The sequence below is a fragment of the Ambystoma mexicanum genome, chromosome 1p (assembly GCF_040938575.1).
Source record: "Ambystoma mexicanum isolate Mex_15411 chromosome 1p, UKY_AmexF1_1, whole genome shotgun sequence".
NCBI lineage: Eukaryota > Metazoa > Chordata > Amphibia > Caudata > Ambystomatidae > Ambystoma > Ambystoma mexicanum.
In genome coordinates, this window is record NC_090921.1 from 543,040,441 (window position 1) to 543,063,564 (window position 23,124).

A 23,124-nucleotide genomic window follows, 5' to 3' on the forward strand; every position below is an offset into this window, starting at 1 on the left:
CTGCCAGTCACCAGAGTCAAGTTGTAATTTGAGGCACGCTTAGCCTTAGCGCTGCGTTTGAGGTCATTCCAACGCTTTTTGCACTCTTGCACTCTTGCACTGTGCGCACTTCATGGCCGAATGCACTCACATGTTCCGCAACTTGCTTCCAGTGGGTATCACGGTGGGCAGCCGTTGTCTGACATTTCGGCCCCACTAGCATGTCACGGTTGTTGTCCCGCACATAGTCCACGAGCAAGTCCAGTTCCTGTTTGCAGAAAGGCTTCTTCCTTGACGTGCAGGAGGTCGTGGCTGTGTGTGGGGTCCCAGCCTGTGGTGCAGGTGCAACCTTCCTCCTCTTGGATTGTGGCGCAGACCCTGGCTGGCTAATGCCGCCCTGATCAGTATGGCCAGTGGGTTCGGTGGATTGAGCCAAGGGAGTGGCTGGTGGAGGGACGACCAAAGGCCTGACTTGTGTCAGTGGCAGCTGGGTGCCCTCTAATGGACCCTGCGCAGCAACATCCGCTGTGGCAGGGTCATTGACCGCGATTTTCCTGGTTGGCAGACCCACATCCGGGGTGTTGTTGGGTGCATCTGCCCCTGCACTTGCCAACACCCGGCTGTTCGGGGCAGCAGATGACATAACTGTCCCAGGGACACGTGTCTTGGTCAGGGCAGCCCTGTGTGCCCCTACGGTTTCCCTCCTGGCCTGTTGGGTGGTGGTGTCCACAGCTGTACATGTAGCTACCACTACCCTTGGGCCCGTGGCAGTCAATGAAACGGACTGCCGGCTCACACGGGCGCCAGTGCCAGATGCAGAAGCTGCATCTCCCGGAACTACAGGGGGTGGCGGCATGACTGCACCGACACATGGCACAACATCGTGCTCAAGTGGCGCACCCCTGCCTCTTCCCCCTCTGCGGCCACCCTGGACACCCTGGAGTCCCCCTACTCCCTGGTCACCCTGGCCACGCCCGCCACGAGGAGGATGCCCAGCTGAGGCGCCCCTCACCTTTGGTGGCCTCCCAACCATGGCACAGATGTAGTAGTGCCGGCACAGATGGATAGTGCCAATGGGAGGTGTACACCACAATTGACCTGGGCAATTGGGGTGAAGGGGGTGGGATGCAAGATGTTAACAGCCCCCCTGCACCTGCAAGGCTGTATGTGTGATGAGTGGTGCAATTCAAACTCTTCCTCCCCCACAAGCACACTCTCCTCACCTGAGCTGTCTGAGTTGGCGGTCTCTTGTAGATGTCGTCATGCAAGGTAGTCTCTTCCCTTTTTACGATGAATGTGCTTGTCACGGAGGGAAGCCACAGTGACCACTGATAAACAGCTGTCCCGTGACTCCCTTTCCGGAACCAAGCCGGAAACATGGAAAAACCCAAAAGGGAAAAAACACTGCAGAGCTGTGTGGACTCTCAAATCCGATGACAGGATAGTCACTTCTGGGTGCGATGGAGCGAGGCTGAATAGCAGAGTAGAAGAAGTCCAACCGTCTAACCAAATGGAGTAGTGTGTCAGGGAAGACAAGACTCCTAGTGGCAGTTAGAAGATAAGGCTTTGGTTCCAGGAAGAAGAAAATAGGTATACAGCAAGCCAGCTCAGAAGAGCTAAACAGGAAGGGAATATGGGAAGGGTTCCCGAAATCAGAAGGGAGAGAGAAACGGAAATAAGCATACCAGAGTACCGCCCGGAGCAGCGGAAGGAAATAGTAGCGTTCCGAAGAAAGAAAACAGGAACACAGGGGAACAGGAAAACCCTCTGGCAGATCCGAAAGGTGGACGGCAGAGGATCGGAGTGAGGAAACCCAGAAACAGGAAGTGTCCAAAATGGGTTGCAATGCAGCGTCTATCAGGAGGCGGGGAGTTTATATACTTCTAGCGGCGCTGCGTCACGTAACTGGGGCTGGTAGCAAGAACACAGAGAAAGGACTAAAACACCTTACCTCTGTGTCTCCAGCACCAATGCGGAAACAACCGCCAATTACGACTACGGCCGTGACGGCGGATGAAAGTATGCCCCTGCTTAGACCGCAAGCACCCCGGCTTCCCCGGGTGTAAACGGTGGAATCTGGCAAGCAACCGGGGGGCATGTACCTGAGAAGCCGGTTCCCAGGAGTCCTCCGACTCCGGGTAACCCTTCCATGACAAGAGGTATTCCAACCTACCCCGGTAAAACCTGGAATCTCTAACCGCAGAAACCTCATACTCATCCTGGGTGGATGTAGGCACAGGAATTTGTCGGGAGAGAGACCTGTGGTGTGGATCTGGATAATGAGTTTTGAGGAGAGAGGAATGAAAAACAGGGTGAATGCGTTTAAGAGAAGGGGTGAGTTGAAGACGATAGGTAACCGGATTGATCTTGGAGAGAATGGAAAAAGGCGCCAAGAAGTGTGGAGACAATTTGGAAGGTCTTGTCCATCGTGGAAGGTACTTTGTAGACAACCACACCTTGGGCCTCATTAGGACCCAGGCGGATTTCGCGGTGCTAAATGCACCGCGAAGCACGGCGGAAAGCCGTCGATAGCGCCATGGGGGTTGGCGGATTTACCGCCCCATTCCGACCTCGGCGGAGCGGTAAATCCCCAATCCCCATTCTGCCCTTCCCCATTCCCATTCTTGCCCCATAGGGTATAATGGGAGTGGGGAAGGAGTTAATTACGCCACCGTAAAATACGGTGGCGTAATTAACAACGAGGTCCCGTAGCGCCATGGTTTTCTCCGCCTGGTAAAACCAGGCGGAGAAAACCTCCATGGCGCTAAGGGAACTCGTAGTACGGCGGACGGGTCCGCCGCGATTAGCGCTGGCGGAAACCCACTCCGCCTGGGTCCTAATGAGGCCCCTTGTCTCTTGGCCTCCATGAAGGGCATTCTCTATGGTGCTTGTCAGCTCCAATTTTATTCCTGCATCTGCTATCTTCCAATCCTTGCAATGCGTTTGTCTGAGCCTCTTGGATATTTCTCAAAACCTCTTCAGCGGCTGGTGAATTGGAAAAATGAAGTACCTCTGGAATTAGAAATCTTGGGTGGACTCCGTAAGTACAAAAAAATGGAGAAAGGCTTGTGGCAGAGTGTTTGGAATTATTGTGGGTGAACTCTGCCGTGGGAAGTAGAGAGACCCAATTATCTTGATGTTGAGAAATGAAACATCTCAGATATTGTTCTAGAGTGGCGTTGAGACGCTCGGTTTGGCCATTTGATTGCAGATGGAAACCAGAAGAAAGGGCTCTTTCTACCCCTAATCGATTACACAAGGCTGTCCAGAATTTTTAAATGTACTGACTTCCCCGATCAGAAATTATCTTGTCAGGGAGACCATGTAATTTGAAAATGTCTCGGGCAAAGGTCTCCACCATCTTGGTTGCGGTAGGTAATCTCGGAAGGGGCAAGAAATGTGCCAATTTGGAAAAAGCATCCACCGTCACCATAAAACAAGTACATGATTCGGACTCCAGAAGATCCACTATAGAGTCCGTGGAGATGAGTCCCCATGGGCGAGTCGGCTTCTCCACCTGAGTGAGGAGTCCTAGAGGTTTGCCCGAGGCATACTTAGCCTTGGCACAAATTGGACAAGATTTCACCTATTCAAACACCTCCTTTCGTATGTTGGGCCAGAGAAACGGCCTTGAGACGAGTTCTAAGGTGCCATCTACACTTCTGTGTCCCACCATACGTGAGTCATGACACCATCTCAGGATCTTCCTGCGTAGCGGTCCTTCTGGGATATACCACTTGTTTTTATAAAACACCCATCCATCCTTTACTTGAAAGGGGGAATCGGCAAAGAAGTAGATTTGAGGCAATTCTTGTGTGACAGCAGCCTTCACCTCTTGAAGAAAAGAACCCACCACTGCTAGGATCTGGTTTCGGTGGAACATGGGCTCGGTCTTGACAGACATTGTTTCAGTATGGGAGTCCTTACGAGACAAAGCGTCAGCTAGTCGATTAAGCGACCCCGGAATCTACGTGATCTGGAAGTCATACTGTGAAAACAGATAAGCCCATCTTGCCTGTCTGGAGTTTGAACATTCCATCTCTTGTAAGACCTTCAGATTCTTGTGATCTGTGTGGATGAGGAGCTGGTGGCTGGCACCCATGAGGAGGTGCCACCATTCTTCACAAGCCAATTTCATCGCCAGTAACTCTTTTTCAAGAACAGAGTAATTTAGTTGGCTAGGAGAGAGAGTCTTAGATAAGTAGGCGACCAGGTTTTCTACATCCGGAAAGGTCTGAAGCAACACGGCCCCAACAGCAATGGCAGAAGCGTCCGTCTCGAGAATAAATGGTAGAGGCTGATCCGGATGTTGTAGAATCGGGGCTGAGCAGAAAAGGCTTTTTAGATGACAGAAGCTCTCCTCCGGCTCAGTGGACCCGGAAAACGGGTAGGCCTCCTTCTTGAGCAATCGGGTAATGGGATACACCACTTCTGAAAAGTTCGGAATAAATCTCCTATTATAATTCGAGAGCCCCAGGAACTGTTGCACCTCCCGAACAGAAGTAGGGGCTGACCAGTCGAGAATGGCGTGTACCTTGTCTGGGTCCATGGCGATCCCTTCCTCAGACACTACATATCCCAAATATTGCACCGAAGGTACAGCGAATTTGCACTTTTCTGCCTTGACAAGTAGATTGGTTTTTGCAGGCGATTCAGAACTGGCTTGACTTGTTCGATGTGGTCCTCCATATTAGATGAAAAAATCAGGATATCGTCCAGATAAATGATGACTGATATAGAAAGCATGTCGGAAAACATCCTCTCCATAAATCTCTGGAAAACCGCAGGTGCATTCACCAAACCAAATGGCATTACCTTATATTCAAACAAACCCAGAGGGGTACGGAATGCTGTCTTCCATTGGTCTCCTTGGGCAATCCGTAGCAGATGGTATGCGTTTTGGAGATCAAGCTTGGTAAATACTCTAGCCCCTTGTACAGCCTCAATGATGTCAGTGATAAGGGGCATCGGATACCTATCACGAATGGTAACCTTATTTAGACCCCGGTAGTCTATACAGGGTCTAAGATCGGTGGAGTCTCTCTTCTTAATGAAAAATAAAGGGGCTCCTGCAGGGGATTTAGATGGTTGTATAAAGCCATTCTCCAGATTGGTATCTAAGTATTTCTGAAGAACTTGTTTCTCCGTTTGTGTGAGAGAGAACATCCGACCAAACGGAACCAGGGCATTGGGTTCCAAGTCGATGGTACAGTCTTCTGGCCGATGAGGTGGCAATTTGGCATGAAGGCACTCTTGAAACACTTCAGAGAATCCGGTGCAAAAACTGGGTAATGCATGGACTCCCACATGATTGTTGGAAAAAATCTTGACCGGCTGTAGATCTCCCCTACACTCTAACCGAAAACAGTTGGTAGTGCAATACGGGGAATTGAAGCTTAGCTGATTCTCAGACCAGTTTATCAATGGATTCTGTCTACGGAGCCATGTGATGCCCAATATAATGGGAAAATGGGCGGCCCTGATGATGTCAAAACATAAGACTTCCTTGTGTTGGTCTATCGTCAAAGAAAGCTCTTCCGTGGTATGTGTAATCGGACCAGAAGACAATGGTGTCCCATCCACTCCTTCAACCTTCTGACCTTCCTTCCGTGGTATCCGGTGGAGACCCACCTTGTCTGCCCACAGGGTGTCAACAAAGTTACCCGCCGCTCCACAATCCAGTAGGGCTAGGGTCTTAACTTGTCTGTTCTCTAGGTCAAGATGTACAGCAATCACCATAAGTCTGGAGTCCTCCTTAGACTCGGAAGAAGCACCTGAAAGAGAGACATAGGGACGATGAGAAATGTTGGGAGACCCCCGGTCGTTTGCCCCTACTGACGCCGTGGGTATTCGTTTCCAGATCTCTTGTTCGGTAATTCTGTGCAGTCTTTGAGAAGATGGTGGTCTGAACCACAGTAGGCGAATAATCCTTTTTCTCTTCTGCAACGTCTTTCAGCGGCTGATAACAGAGCTCTGGTGGCGCCGATCTGCATTGGTTCTTCAGAAGAAGTAGCAGTAGAGCGCCCAGAGAGTGAGTGTGCAGAGGGTTCTGAAAGATAACTAGGGCTTCTTTGTTTGCAATGCTCCGCCCTTCTTTCTTGTAGGCGATATTCTATGTGAACAGCAGCTGCTAGTAGGTCTGAAAAAGTGGGTAAACGAGGAGACCTGGCCAGTTCATCTTTGATTTCTTCCTTCAATCCTCTCCTGAACATGGCATATTGTGCTGTCTCAGGCCACCCCGCTCCAGCTGCCAAAGTTTTGAAAGAGGAGATGTAAGACAATACATCTAGTGAACCTTGTTTGACATCCAGTAAATCTTCGCAAGCGGGAAAAGGATAACTCTGATCATTCAAAAGTCTGCTTCAGTAAATTCTGAAATCCTGCAAAATCCTGCAAAATGGCGTTTCCACTAGTCAGTAATGGTGTAGCCCAGGACAGTGCGTTACCTGTCATATTTGAAATGAGAAACCCCACACGGGCTTGATCTGTAGCGAAAGTACGAGGCCTAAAGGTGAAATAAACCATGCATGCTTCCAGAAACTCCTTCACCTTATTGGGAGATCCATCGAACTTTCCTGAGGACAGCGCCATAGGTGGTAATTCTGAGGGGGCAGGTTCTCTAGCCGATACCATCTGTTTAAGCAGAGCATTCTCGTCTTTACTCCTTGTAGCTCCCGAGACATTGCTTGAAAAGCCTTCCACAATTCTTGAACCTGATCCTCAGCAGACATCTTTAAAGCTTTTGGCGTTGCAATCTGTGATGAGTGGTGCAATTCAAACTCTTCCTCCCCCACAAGCACACTCTCCTCACCTGAGCTGTCTGAGTTGGCGGTCTCTTGTGGATGTCGTCGTGCAAGGTAGTCTCTTCCCTTTTTACGATGAATGTGCTTGTCACGGAGGGAAGCCACAGTGACCGCTGATAAACAGCTGTCCTGTGACTCCCTTTCAGGAACCAAGCCGGAAACAGGGAAAATCCCAAAAGGGAAAAAACCCTGCGGAGCTCTGTGGACTCTCAAATCCGATGACAGGATAGTCGCTGCTGAGTGCGATGGAGCGAGGCTGAATAGCAGAGTAGAAGAAGTCCAACCGTCTAACCAAATGGAGTAGTGTGTCAGGGAAGACGAAGGCTCCTAGTGGCAGTTAGAAGATAAGGCTTTGGTTCCAGGAAGAGGAAAATAGGTATACAGCAAGCCAGCTCAGGAGAGCTAATCAGGGAGGGAATACGGGAAGGGTTCCCGAAATCAGAAGGGAGAGAGAAACAGAAATAAGCACACCGTAGTACCGCCCGGAGCAGCGGAAGGAAATAGTAGCGTTCCGAAGAAAGAAAACAGGAACACAGGGGAACAGGAAAACCCTCTGGCAGATCCGAAAGGTGGACGGCAGAGGATCGGAGCGAGGAAACCCGGAAACAGGAAGTGTCCAAAATGGGTTGCAACGCAGCGTCTATCAGGAGGCGGGGAGTTTATATACTTCTAGCGGCGCTGCGTCACGTAACTGGGGCTGGTAGCAAGAACACAGAGAAAGGACTAAAACACCTTACCTCTGTGTCTCCAGCTCTAACGCGGAAACAACCGCCAATTACGGCTATGGCCGTGATGGCGGGTGACAGTATGTGACCCCGGTGATGTAGTGACGGGTCACGCAACACTCAGGCACCCCAAAACTGCAGTAAAACCGTGCACGCAACCCTGCAGCCTACTATGAACTCGTAAACTGGTGTGATACACAGGGGCACCCGCAGTGGGAAAAATAGCGTGCGTGGCTCACCGTCTGACTAGCGCGATGCAGAAAAACACGCATAGCCAATACCCCCGCCAAAAGAAGAGATACGTCCTTGATAGCTGTGAAGTTGTGATGGCGCGCGAAACAACACAAAGCAGCAACACACGTCGGTCTCCATGAAAGGCCTACAGCGAACTGCTGGCCCCGCTCACCTTTAATCCGTGCTGAGGGAAACACCTGCACGCGTCACGTCAATTACGCGCGTAGGCCCTTTCCTCGGATTACACGCATTCACACGCGGAGGTGCAGTTTTTTCACGCGCGCTGAACCACTATGCCCACGTCACGAGGGAAATGCCCACGTGTGTAACGTCACAGACGCGCTTACGTGCTAAGGGCCTTTCCTCAAATTACACGCTGACGTGCAATTTTTTCCCATGCCAAATCACTCCGTATCAAGCTGGCCACGTGAAAACACACGGAAGACCACGCTCCTGCCCAGAAGGCCGAATTACTGCCCCCCAGAGCCCCAAGCACGCTGCCATCTGCTGCTGCCTGACTGCCTGCTGCCCACGTGCCCTGCTATTTGCTGCCTGCATGTCAGCCAGGGGTGCAGTTGCTGTGACCACCCCTGCTGGAACCGAAGACTCCCGAATGGGATACCATCGCTCCACAGCCCAGCCCCAGGACCCAGTTGCCCACCCACTCCTGCCTCTGGGGTTGCCATGTCAGGCACAACACCATCTGGCACCACTGGCAACTCCCAGCCAGAGAGGCAGAGGGCCACCAGCTTCAGTGCCAGGGAAGTTGGTGTCCTGGTGGAGCAGGTCCTGGGGCAGTATGATGCCCTCTTTGGAAGTTTGCATGCCGACTATGAAGGACGGACCAGGATCTGGACGGAGATTGTGACTGCCATCAACGCGGAGGGGGTGGCAGTCCACGACTTACAACATGTCAAGAAGCGCTGGGAGGACTTCAGGTCCAGGACCCTCAACAAGGCCCGGCGCCTCTCAAAGGCAGTGGATACCAAGGGGCGCCGGGGCCACCTGTCCGACCACCAAATGAGGGTCCTGGAACGCATATGCCCAGCGCTCCACGTCCAGGTCCTTCAGATGCAGACCGTCTGGAGTCGAGCGGTAAGTGTACATGCATACTGATTGGACGCTGTGCGTGTCGTGGTGTGCCAGTAGTGTGCAGGTTGCACGTGTGTTTTTGTAGGGCCATGTAGGGATGTGTATGAACATGGGCGTGAGGCTGCCACATGTGAGTCCTCTCAGGTGTGAGACACATCGATGGTGTATGTGTTGGTAAGCATGCTGGGCAAATGCAGGTGTGGGAGCACACATGTTTGAATTTCTGTGTATGTACGTTGGCATGGTTGTGTTGTCACACATGGAGGGTGGTTCCTGCTGCATGTATCTGCACTGTGTACATGTGCATGTGTGTGTATTTGACAAGTGTGCAACTGTGACGCAACTTGGATGCATGTGACACTGACATGTAGAAGGCTGAATGCCAGATGTGACATGGATGGCGATCTCATCATTGTGACAGTTGGTGGACATGTACACATGCATGTAAGTGTGGTGGCGTGTGTGCATGTGTTGTGCACTCCCCATGTTTCATGTGACGTAAGGCTCACCTTCGGATTCTCATGCTGTTGTATGTGTATGGATGGTGCTGGCTGGTGCAATATTGCTGTGGAATTGCTTATGTGTGTGAGTACAAATGACATGTGTGTTGGGGAGTGTGATGCCATGTCTGAAGTATGACACTGCCACTCATGTACAACTGTCATGTGTGTATCAGTCCACTGTACAGTGCTCTGATGCCTGTGTTTTATCTCTCCCTGCCTGCAGCGTCAACTGATGAAGAGGGCGGAGAGGGTGCTGTGGAGCACAGCGGCAGGGATCGCACCACCAGCCGGAAATGCAAGGCCCGGCTCCCCTCCCAGATTGTCATCTCGTCGGGGAGTGAGGAGTCTTGTACCGCGTCCCAGGCCGCAGCTGCCGAGGGTAGGTCCAAGAGGCGGAGGTCGGAGGTGGACTCCTCGGCAGCAGAAGGGGCAGCTGAGACCCCACAGGGTCCGACGGAGGAAGATGGCACGGAGTCATCCAGGTTGATGGGGGGTTTGGTGGAGGAGGAGGCCGCGGAAGGGACGTGGCTATCCGTGACCATGTTGAGCCTGTCCTGGCTGGGATAGCGTGGGGTCAACGGGGCATGCAAGGAGACCTACAGTCTTTTCGTGGAGAGACTGCACGTCGTCTCGCATGCCTCTTTGACCACGTTGACCTACTGGGACGGGTCACCGGTGCTGGATTCCTCCGTGTGCTGGACCTTCTTGCGACCCCCTCCTCACCTGAACCCCCTATGTGCCAGTCGTCCTCCATGCCATCTTCCCACCCATGTATCACCTGGGTACCCTGTGGAGCTGCCTCTGACCCAGCCGCCAGGCTGGTGGAGGACACATCCCTGCCACAGTCGGGAGTCGGACGTCCATCAGGGGTGGCCACCACGACAACTGCACCCCAGCCGGAGGAGGACGTGCAGGCAGCAAGAGCCAGGGCGCAGGCACAGGGACAGCAGCAGCAACATAGTGGGAGCAATGATGGCTCGGGGCCTTCAACATCGGAGGGGCAGGCAACGGCCATAGGGCAGGAGGACCCAGGATTTCAAGTGTCTTCCGTGTGGCAGCGGTTGGGCCACGCCATAGATGCGGAGCGGCAGCGGGCGGAAGAGGCACGGCTCCCAATGGTCAGGGCGGAGAACTCCATGCGGAGGGCCCTGAGGCGGCCGAGTGCCTAAGGCAAATTGGCAGGGAGTTGCAGGTGAACATGTCATCGTCCCTGCGAACCCTCCGGCCATGGAAGAGGACCGCCTCCAGGACATTGAGCGGGAGTTCAATGATGCCCTGGCCCGGGACATCCAAAAGTGAGCCGTTGGACTAGCCCGCTGCCATTGTAAATAGTTTTTAGAGTTAGGTTTCCTTTTTCTTTTCCTCTGATTTGTGGTGAATGGACTATGCCACACACATTTGTATATAGTTTTTTTATTAGGTAGTTTCTTAGGTAGGTTTCATTTCTTTCGTTGGGCCCTTGACAATGGATTGTACATAGTTGGACAATGGATTTATTTGAACTTTTTATTTGATTTTGAACATGGATTAATGGATTTTTCGTTTGGACAATGGATTGTACATAGTTGGACAATGGATTATTTTGAACTTTTTCTTTTGATTTCACCATGAGTCAATGGATTTTTCTTTTTACGTTTGCTTTGGATTTGCATTGGTGGAGGGAGAGTTTTGACTATTTTTCTTTAGGATTACTTTGGATTGGTCATACTTTCATTTACTCATCTTTTGCACATGGTTTTGCTATTTTGTTATGCTTTCATTTCATTGCTTTATTTTTGTAAATAATACATTTTCATATTTTAGTTCCATGTGTGGGATTCGCTCATTGGGTTAATGCATGTGAAAATGTGGGTTTACACAATCAATGACAACCAGTGTGTGTGTGACGGACATGTGTTGATGTACATAGTTGACTTTTGGTTTATGTCTTGAGATAGGCATGTCAGTGTGGGGTGGATTGGGAAATCATTGCGTCTCAAGAATGGGGTGGCGTGGTGTGGTATTTTGGTGTAGAAGTGGGCCATGATTGTGCATCTTTACTTCATGTAGGGGAGGGCATGAGTGGGGGCCTGCTGGCAGGTGCCCCTCACTGCTGGGGGGTGGGGGTGCTGGGGGGCATGACTGGGGGCCTGCTGGCAGGTGCCCCTCACTGCTGGGGGGTGTCATGGGGGACATGAGTGGGGGCCTGCTGGCAGGTGCCCCTCACTGCTGGGGGGTGGGGTGCTGGGGGACATGAGTGGGACATGAGTGGGGGCCTGCTGGCAGGTGCCCCTCTCTGCTGGGGGATGGGGGTGCTGGGGGACATGAGTGGGGGCCTGCTGGCAGGTGCCCCTCACTGCTGGGGGGTGGTGGTGCTGGGGGACATGAGTGGGGGCCTGCTGGCAGGTGCCCCTCACTGCTGGGGCGTGGGGGTGCTGGAGGACATGAGTGGGGGCCTGCTGGCAGGTGCCCGTCAATGGTGGGTGGGTGGGGGTCCTGGGGGACATGAGTTGGTGATCACTAGTGCAAGGTGACATTTGGCTTGGCTGGGGGGCATGGCCATGGAGGATGGGCTGCCTGCGGGACATGACCAGGGGTGCAGGGTTGTCTCTTGTGGTGTGGGCTGCCTGCAGGGGCTGTGGAGGGGGTAGAGGGCACACCTGGGAGGACCCACACTGCCAATTCACGTGTAGGACTCCCCGCCCCCCCGAAATCCACGTACCCCGCTCTGACAGCAAAATTGTGTGTGAAACTTCCCGCGAACCCCAGTTATACATGTACCCCACTCGCACAGGGCCAATTGCGTGTGAAACTTCCCGTGAACCCCAGTAATACACATACCCCACTCGCACAGGGCCTATCGCGTGTGAAAATTCCCATGAACCCCAGTTATGCATGTACCCCACTCGCACAGGGCTTATCACGTGTGAAACTTCCTGCGAACCCCAGTAATACGCATACCCCACTCGCTCAGGGCCTATCGCGTCTGAAACTTCCCGCGAACCCCAGTAATACGCGTACCCCACTCGCACAGGGCCTATCGCGTGTGAAACTTCCCACGAACCCCAGTAATACACGTACCCCACTCGCACAGGGCCTACCGCATGTGAATCTCCCCGCAAACCCCAGAATTGCACGTGCCCCGCTCGCACAGGGCCTACCGCGTGTGAAAGTCCCTGCGAACCCCAGAATTACACGTGCCCCGCTCGCACAGGGCCTACCATGTGTGAAACTCTCCGCGAACCCCAGAAATACGCGTATCCCGCTCACACAGGTCCTACCGCGTGTGAAACTCCCCGCGAACCCCAGAAATAAACGTACCCCGCTCGCACAGGGCCTACCACGTGTGAAACTTCCTGCAAATGAGCGGGTTGGGGGGCTGTATGCTGGTCCACTGGCCTGTGTGCCATGTACTGGATTTGTGCGCTGTTCATGGCGCACGGGGCGGGGTTGGGAGCATAACTGGCGCTGCTGCAGGGTCACTGCGCCACTCTGCGCCACTGCTGCTTAGGGATGTTAAAATCCATGAATACGCTGTGCACCGAAATGGGTTTTGGCGCACGCGGCTGGCGCAGACTGCCGCACGCACACACTGTGCGCCAGCCGCGTGCGCCACTTGTGCGCTGAATTCTATGAATTACCCCCTAAAACAAGAAACCGAGCGCACACCAGAAATCATGTGATCAGGTACGAGAACCCTGGCATCAAAGGATCAGGGATAAAATGGGAAGTTAACCCGAGACTGAACGTCTGAGGGAAGACTGCAGAAGAGGCTCAAATCTGGAAGAACAGAGGCCAAATGCAGATCTGGGGGTCAGTGGTCTCCCCAGATGGATGGGAGGATGGAGTAGTAATCTGCCGGGCATGGATGGTCCTTGGAGCCTGCAAGGAAGCAATAGAGAATTCGCAGAGGTTATGCAAACCTCTGTGGCCAAAGCTACTAAAGTTATTAACATGGGTCGAAGATAGAGGGCGACCCCTGCAGATAGTGCCACTGGAGAGCCCGAAACTATGCTTCAGAAACAATGGCACAAGGAAGATGGGAGAGAATCAAAACTGCAAAAGAATCTTTGAAGCCCCAGGAATGACACAAGGAAGCCCAGTTATTATGGACCATTACTGGGCGTGTGGATCCAAGGCATACATAAGGTTGCCGAAGAACTGGGGAGGCATATGCACAAAAGTGAACGTCCATGTTCCTGTGCTAGTGATCCCTAAGAATGACCTGAAGTTGGACAGTTTCCCGAAAGCAGATGCTCATCTAAGAAAAAGGAGATCTGTAGAACTGGTATCCAGGATAAAGAGGGAAAACTACTTTTCTCCCAAATCAGAAGAGGCATTCCATGCAATCTCGTACGAACACAGGCTGTTCAGCCTCACCTCAACAGTATTTACAACACTACTCCTGCCCCACATCCAAGTTTGAGCGTTTTCTAAATGGTTGCAGATAACCAGATGGGAGTTATTAGAGACCATCAATACCACTATAAAAGGATTCAACGTGATCAAAGAAGAGCTGAGAGCAATCAGACTGATGACCCTCCAAAATAGATATGTGCTTGACATGATCATAGCAATGGATGGAGGTGTTTGTGCTAAAATCGGAGAATCATGTTGCACATTTGTACCAACACACGATGAAGAAAACGGAACCCTAACAGAGGCCATAAGCATGTTGGCAAGCCTGAAAAACCAGATGATCGATGAAAGTGATGAAGTGGACGATGACAGCTGGTTTGGAGACCTATTCTCATGGGTCCCACAATGGATGGCAGATATATTCAAGTTTCTGGGAGCTCTCCTAGCAATGGCATTGCTAGGAGTCTGCTTTATCAAGATAATCATTGCACAGTGCCAGAAAACTGCAAAGAAAGCCGTAGGGATGAAAATAATGGTCGATGTTGAACCAAAATGGAAGCCTGGAGACCTGACCGATGAAGAAATAAGAGACTTTGTGAAGGCCAGCAAATTTGCGCCAGAAGGAACAAAATTCACATATCCTAAAAAGCGAAGAAGGTATGTAGGAAAATGGATCTATTGCAGTCCAAATGGACAATGCCAGCTAATGACCTGGATCAAAGATGAACATGTGAAAACAGAAGGGAGTTTGAAAGGCGTGATAAAAATATGGACTCCAAAGATGCACATGTTCACACCAGCATGTGCCAACCCTGAAGACGATGAACAAAACACTGAAAAATCAAAGGAAATAGAGATAAAAAATGAAGCAGAAGTGGTCGATGAACCGACCAGAGGGGGGAGTGTAAAGGAGTTCCAAGACATGACCTGCACCCCTGCCCCTCATTGCGAGCAACCAGGATGGTACTCGCCAAGGCACGTGACGTATGAGGAGCAAAAGAACCAACAGAGAGTTGCACTAGGACTCTGCCCAGTATACATTAGAAGATCCGTACCTCTTGAAGCGCCCATAACCAGACAACCCTGGGCAGCACGGTACCCTATCAGACAGCCATACCTGCCGCCAATACGAAATGAGGAGTGCCTACATACGGTCCACGAAGAGACCCCAAGAGCCCTAATGGAAAGCCAGTGGAAATGACACAAGGGCCTGAACAGACTCGTGAATGAACAAAAAGTCACTATCGACTAGAACACGCCAACGTAAGTAAATACTAAATAAATATAATGGACACAGAAGAGACAATGTTAAAACGTGAGGAAACAGAGCTTCGAGACAAGATGGAAGCAACCGACCTGTTAACTGTGTGTAAATAGGCTTAGAACGCAAGATGCTAAGAAATCGATACTGCTTGCAATGCTTAGTAGAATATTAGAAGCAGCGTGCGCCAACTATATAGCTACCTTAAGGGGCACGTTATACGAGTATGACTCCATTTTGTAAAGCAGAAATGAGCCCAGGCTGCCAGAGGCCTGGCAGGCCAAGTTTCACAACTCAGCCAGAACAGAGAGGAAGAGGGGAATCGAAACTCAACAGAGAGCGGCTCATGCCTGGGAAATCGAGGTCACCCAGAGAAGGGAGGAGAGCGTCAACTCGCAAGAACCAAACTTCAGAGCATACCAGCTCACCCATGAAGGTCAAGATAAGAGAGGCACAGGCAGGTGGTGGGGCCGAAGCAGAAATAAATACAATAAAAGCTGGAAACTGAAGCAAAATCATGGTGAACAGACACGTGACCCGCAGGGGGCGAAGAGGTACCATCGCCTGATGTCATCCAGAACCCAGGATGCCATAACATTTCCCGATAAGAAGCTACAGTCTCGAGGCCAAACCCAGCCAACTAATTGACACATAGCCCTAAGATACTGATTGATGGAAGGGAGGCAGGGTGAAACTTGGAACACCAGGCCCTTGGTTGTCCATTCTGCACGCTGCTAATTACAATGTGGATTTATGTCTAGGGGTTGTACCTGCAAAATCACAATGGACCATGTTATCTGGAGTCCTATAGATAGTAGAACCAATGAGACGTCGTACTTGTAGTGACGTCAATCACATGTGATGTAGTAGGATGGGCATAGACACCCACCCGATAAGAGCTATCCAATCCGCATGCCCTATTATCATATACAGATATAGTACCTATACATAAGTTACCTTTCCTAACCAATTATATTGCATGTCGAGTTTTGTAGAGCTAGACGTCAATCATGACGAATATTGTCTATAAGAATTACTGTTCAACTGAAGTTCCTGGAAGTCGGAGCGAGACAGGGGATCACAATGCTGCTGATTCCCATTTGTTTCTTTGTTTGATGTACTTGCCATTAAACAGAATTCCCTTTGCCAACTTACTGAGTCTTCCTTATTGAGTCGTGCTGGAATAAGTGAATCCTGCACCCCCTGTCCTCACATGGTGCAGCTATCTTGTCTTACAAGTTCTAGAGGGTGAGCGCTGACCTGTGGGCCCGTCAGTGAATTCCTCCCCTCGTGAACAGGATGTGTTAGAAAAAAATGTTGGACTTCAAATTGCCAAAGGTTTGTGTCCAATTTCCTTAACAGGGTATTTCTATGCAGGAAACCAAATCCCTCCCCAACTCAAGATGGAGGAGAGAACCTGGAATACTGAACAGGCCTTTGGGCCATTAGCAGTATAAAACGCTCACAGACATTCTATAACTGCCTTTCATTTTTATCTGGATCAGTTCCATGCCTGTTTTGGGCCCTAAGGAGGAGTAATAAACTAGTCTTGACTCTCCACTGTGGGACACGCTCCAGAGATTGCTGGCAAGAGCACATCGTTCTAAGGGACCTTAGACTTTTCAGGATGTTATTCCATTTGAACTTAGCGGCGATCAGAACACCTTTCAACCACATTTCACTGCACTGCCGTCCATACTTTCCCAGAGAAGAGAATGAAACTGTATGGAACAAGGTTTCCCGATTCCTCTTAGGAGGTCCTTACTTACGACGAAACATACAAGAGCAGTTCAACGTCACTGCTCACCATGTGTTTGTGCGCCAGGAGGAAGTGCATCCCCTCTGACCGTAGACACTTCACCTAATACTACTGGAAAATGGGCTTCTGTCAGAGGCAAGACCTGTCCACGGCTGAACATGGCTACCCCAGAAAGACACTACTCCTCACACCGCCAGAAGATGTGTCTGTCTAGAAATACAGATACCTCTACTTTGAAACCGCAAACGCATTTTGGTGGCCGTGGGCCAACCGTCTCATGCACGATATGACAAAATATAGGTTTTCGAGTTTGCCAATGAACGGCCATTTTGATGTAACAAGAATCGCCATTTTGTTTTCTAACCATTGCTCATTGCTTTCTGTTCCTATTGCTTCACAGTATATTTTCCGCTTACACTGCTCGACTGTGAAACATTGTTGTCTGTATATGAAAAGGACGACAAGGCCGTAGGGTCGTGAGGATAACAAGAGGTTGCTGAAACACAAACGTAGGCAGCGCCAGGAAGAATGCCCGGCTCCCTCCCGAATGTAGCCTTGAAGCAGAGCTGCAGGACATTTAATTATTTCACAGCTGCTAGCCAGTCTCGTTATATGGTAGAATATGTTAGAATAATACCGCTAAAGGCTTGAATTATGCTTTTCTTACGGCCCCCCTTTGCTGAGCCCGCTAGAGCATGTCGGCTCCCAGGACGCGAATAGCACCTGATAGATAGCAAGGTCCGGAATGCAACTCTCCCCGTATGTAGTTCGCTTCCAAGAACAGAAGCGCTGTGTTCTATTCAATAACCGAAAGATGCCTTTGCACTCACAAATTGCAAATTGTTACTAGAATAGATGTTTGAAGGTGTCATGGTGGTCGGAGATGTCCATCATTACACCAAGTTCAAAGAAACCCAATGTCATAGCTGATTGTTTGATATGGATTTTGTATATATGTAACTGATGTACGTAATTCACTCTCTTGCGTCCCTCGAGGTCTAGAGATACATGTTGCGGGGCGTGAGACCGAGTTGGCCAACTGAGACTTTTGCTTTGCAATAAAACCCTAGCTTTGGGAATACAACCTCGTGTCTGGCGTCTCTATCGTGTGTGGTGACTCGCCTTGTTTCCATAAACGTCAGGGTCCCCTAGGGGCCCCTTTCAAGATGGTGCCTGAATAGGGACCCTCCCCCACTTGTTCCATCGCGTAACGTTGTAATTGAGAAAGGCAGAGAACGGCTAGGACGGGACGATCGAGCCGGGATCAAGAGGTGTTTGGGGCGCCCTGTAAAAGTGATGAGAGACTCCTTTGCAGATCTGCACACATCTGATCCCTGATCGACGTGCCTGGCTAGAGAACAAGGAGATGAGGGTCCCGAAACGAGGCGGAAGCCAAGAAACGCAGACACGACGTCCTTTGGTGCGTCAGTATACAGACGACTTGATTTATCAGGTGAGTCATTCCCCGATTCAAAGTATCCTGATATTGGTTGAGAGTTGACTTTGCAAAATCAAACGCCCTAGGTAAGGTTGATTAGCCAGGGGGAAGGTTGAAACATGCCTGGGGTATTGTCCACCCTAGCAGGGTTTTTCCGCTGTGGTAGACAATCTTTGGAAGATGGCCAAATTGTACCACCTGGGGGAATGCCCACGTATGAGATGTATGTGAAGTATGGAGTGGGTGCGATAATATTCTGTGAGACTTGGCATAGGCAAACCAGAAAGCAACAAGACCATCAGTGGCCGATTAATGGTAGTTCTGAGATAGCGAGGATAGATAACCTGGAAAGGGTGTTGATAAGAAAGAAAGCGGGTCCTGCAGCATTTGAGACTATTAAAGACTGGAGAAAGGAAGCAATGCTCCGATTTAAAAGCAGAGCAAAGCATGCGCGCAGGCATAAATAGAAAGATGAAGTAGCGGAAGAAAAAGAAGAGGAGGAGTGGACTGAGGGTCTAAGAAGGGCAGGTAGGCGTGACCAGTTGAATATAGAAAAGATATACCCACAACGAGAATTACACATAGCAAATGAATTGATAGAAAATATATTGACCCATACAAAACAAGGCCCAAGATCAGAAGTAAGACCAGACACGTCAGCAGCTATTTGTCATGATCTCTGCTTCCAAAAGGTCTGGGTTTTCCCAACTCCCTTGGAAGCAGATCCATAACCCAGGTTCCGAGTGCCAACCAGTCCCAATTGGGACCTTTTGGACCCAGTCCTGGCGCCAGTGGCACCAGGCTCATAAATATGCCCAGTCCCAGCGCTGGAAGCGCCGGGCTCATAATGCTTGGGTGGACTTACCTGCAGCAGACCATGCTGCTTACTTGCCTGCCAGTTGAGTCTCTGATCCTCTTCTGTTTGGAACTACTTTTCCTGTTGGGTGGGGCAGGAGCCACTCCCTAGATTCAGAACACTGGAACTCTTCTGGAAAGCAGGAACTCTTTTCTTACCTAGGCGTGGCTGTGGAAGGAGACACCTAAGCACTACAGGAGGCTATTTAAACCACACCCGATGGATGAATCTTGCTTTGCGTTATTCTGCATCCTCAGCAGCTGAACGCTCATCGTGTCTTCTGCATCTGATCCTGGGCCTAAGGAAAAAGGCTTACCATTCTGAATCCAGTCTTCAGCAACACCTATAAAGACAAGAAAGAACAGGTTAGCATTACGGTCTTCAGTGACAGCTCTTCACTTACCTGGTCCATCGGCTGTCACCAACGCCTCGCGCTGCATTCCGGCATCTGAAAGACAAAGGCTTACCTACTCTTTGTGCGCTCCGGAGGTCTTCACACTGCATTCCGGCATCTGAAATACAAAAGCTTACCAACTCTTCGCACGCTCCGGAGGCCTTCTGCGCTGCATCCCGCATCTGAAAGACAAAACAAGGTGCGTTTAAAGACATTGGGGAACTTTAATACTCACGTGCCATTACTCCTTTCCACATCTAACCCAGTGGGTATTCCGGCACCCTGCAGCCGCCCCGAACTTGTACCTGCAAAATAAAAAGACAGTTAGAGCGCATCGTGAAGCAGGCAACAAGCGCTTACTTACGTGCTTCCAGGCGCTTCTATTCATCACACGGGCTCCATTTTCAACTCACTTCAGCCCGCCATCCGCCATCGCCGGAACCCTGCAAAACAAGAGACATCATTACTAAAGACTTTAAAGACATTAGAATTACTCGAAACTTACCGTTCGTGCAGTAAACGACGGACAGCAGTTCTCTGAAGTCAAGAGGCCTGCTCCCCTTATCCAGTGAAGAAACTGGTTACAGCACCCTGCCTCGAGGCAAATGGAGAGCACGGCGTTCACTTACCTAAGGTGAGAGCGTTAACCTTTGGGGTTCTACAGGAGAAGAGAAAGGGAAGAAGAGAGAGACATTCAATAACCCAGTTCATTAATCCCACATTTTCTATCTGCAGACATCTTACCCTTCGAGCCAGACATACAGTGCACAGAGGTCCAGCCCAAAGAGCCAGCCGTGTGTTACACATCACCTTTGAAGATACGGTATACGCCCAGTCAAAACCGGCGCCTCTACGGGAATCAGGTGAGCGTTACAGAACGCAAAGCCTACCACAAAACTCCCGTCCAGGCGCTATGGAAACCTCAGATACCGACCAGCTAGCCCAGTTACTTGGGGAACTAAGGGCAGAAGTGCATGCAGCCCGTCAGGAAACGAACGCTCTAAGAAGGGAACTGATTATTTCCAAGGAGCGAACAGATGATCTCGCTAGACAATTGCTACAGTCACAAGCCGGACAGACCCCGTTACCCGCATCTGGGGGAAATCTTCCTTCTACATCCTCTATGAATCCAGTGCAGATCAACCTACCTGGGAATGTACCTCTGGCTCCGCCCGAACGATTTTCTGGTGACCCAAAGAGGTTTGCAGTATTTATCAATCAGTGCCGGTTGCATTTCTTATGCCGGCCAGCAGCCTTTCCAACTGATCAAGCTAAAGTAGCTTTCGTGCTTTCGTACCTTAGTGGCAATGCGGCAGACTGGTCGATCCCTCTAGTAAATCAAGATGATCCGGTCCTCCATGATTTTCAAGCTTTTCAGCTCAGTATGGAAAAACTGTTCGCAAGACATTCACAGGGGCAGGCCTTGGACAATGAGCTTCTTTCGTTGCGACAAGGTAATCAAGACCTTTTGGCTTATATTGCGTCTTTCAACAGACTGATAGTGGAAACTCACTGGCCTGAGGACAAAAGGATTACGCTGTTTTATAGAGGTCTACGCGGAGAGCTCAAAGATGTGTTAGCCCAAGTAGTGAATCCCCCACAAGATTGTTCGGACTATATAGACTTAGTCGTTCAAATAGATCACAGACTGCAGAACAGGAAGGCCGATCGTTCCAAGTTTGATGCTCGAGTATTTTCCAAACCGCCAACTCCTTCCAAAGGAGTAGACTCCGGGGAACCCATGCAAATAGGGGGTCTGAAAGGTCCTCTAACACAAAAGGAGCGGGAAAGGAGAAAACAGTTGCAATTATGCCTCTATTGCGGAAACTCAGGGCACTTTCTTCGAGACTGTCCGGTGAAACCTGCCAAGAAGGCAGTAGGAGCTGCAGTTACCAAAGTTACAAACTCTGAGCAGGGAAACGACCTCGCCCGACAAGAATAGAGGTCCTCTTGCCGAGCGTGAAAACCAGTTCCGTGACCTCGCATTTCGTGATACCTATGGTCCTCATCAGCCCTGATAATCCGGATCGATTACATGCAATTGAAGCTTACGTCGACAGCGGTGCCATCGGCAATTATGTGGATCATGAAATGGTTTTGAGGATGAATCTAACTCTTTGTCCCAAGGCTGTAAAGGACGTCATTACTACGGTGGATGGTACGGAGATAGCCTCCGGGCCAGTAATGCATACCACTCAAGAAGTGACGCTAGTAAGTCAAGATGGACACCATGAGAAGATTGTGTTCGATGTGATCAAGGCCCCTCAGTTTCAGATTATTCTAGGAATACCTTGGTTAGAGAAACACAATCCTCTGATCGATTGGCGAGCAAGAACGGTCCAGTTTCCAGAATGTGTCTCTACTTGTCACCCTCCACCTGGTGTTGCACTGGCAGCAATTTCTTCAGAGACTCCCCAGTTACCTCCAGAATACCTAGAATACCAAGATGTTTTCCGGAAGGATCAGGCTAACTCTCTACCTCCTCATAGATCTTATGACTGCCAGATCGACCTGATACCTGGATCTACTCCTCCTTGTAGTAGAATTTATGCCCTCACCGAGCCTGAGAACCTTCACCTTCGACAATACCTGGATCAATACCTGGCAAATGGGTTTATTCGTCCTTCCAAGTCCCCTGCTTCTTCAGCTTTGTTCTTCGTTCCAAAAAAGGAAGGAGACCTTAGAACTTGTATAGATTATCGCTCCCTGAACCAGATCACCGTTAAGAATAGATATCCGTTACCTTTGATCCCTGAACTCCTGGACCAAGTCAGAAAAGCATGCATATATACAAAGCTGGATCTTAGAGGAGCTTACCACTTGGTACGAGTAAAAGAGGGCGATGAATGGAAGACGGCCTTCCGCACCAAGTATGGGCTATTTGAATATCAGGTCATGCCCTTCGGACTTTGTAATGCCCCGGCCGCCTTTCAATATTTTATGAACGATGTCCTCAGAGAGCTCATAGATGTGTGTGTTGTTGTTTACATTGACAACACCCTCGTTTATTCTTCATCGGAATCTGAACATCGGAAACACGTGAAAATGGTCCTCGAAAGATTGCGTCAACACAAACTTTTCGCTAAGTTGGAAAAATGTGTTTTCAACGTGACTGAAGTTGAATTCTTGGGATTGATATTATCACCTGGCGGAGTGCGTATGGATTCAAAGAAGGTCGATGCAGTTCTCAAATGGCCATCACCATCCTCCGTAAAAGGTGTGCAAAGCATGTTAGGCTTCGCTAACTTTTACCGCAGGTTTATCCCCGAATTCTCTCGAATAGTCCAGCCCATCACTGCCTTGTTAAAGAAAAACAAACGTTTTGAATGGTCTACCGAGGCGGAACAAGCTTTCCAGGATTTGAAGACTAAATTTATCCCTGCACCAATCTTAAAACACCCTCGCCCCGAACTCCCCTACATCGTGGAAACTGATGCTTCAAGCCTTGCCATGGGGGCAGTTCTATCACAAAAGGACCCGGTAACCAATCAGTTGCATCCCGTGGCATTTTGGTACCGCAAATTCTCACCTCCTGAAATCAATTACACGATTACTGACAAGGAACTTCTGGCTATCAAGTCTGCCTTTAAGGCTTGGCGGCATTATCTGCTGGGGGCCCGACACACCGTTACTGTGATTACGGATCACCGAAACCTGCAATATTTGAAAACCGCAAAAGCCCAATCCTCTAGACAACTCCGTTGGGCATTATTCTTTGCCGAGTTTGACTTCATAATTACCT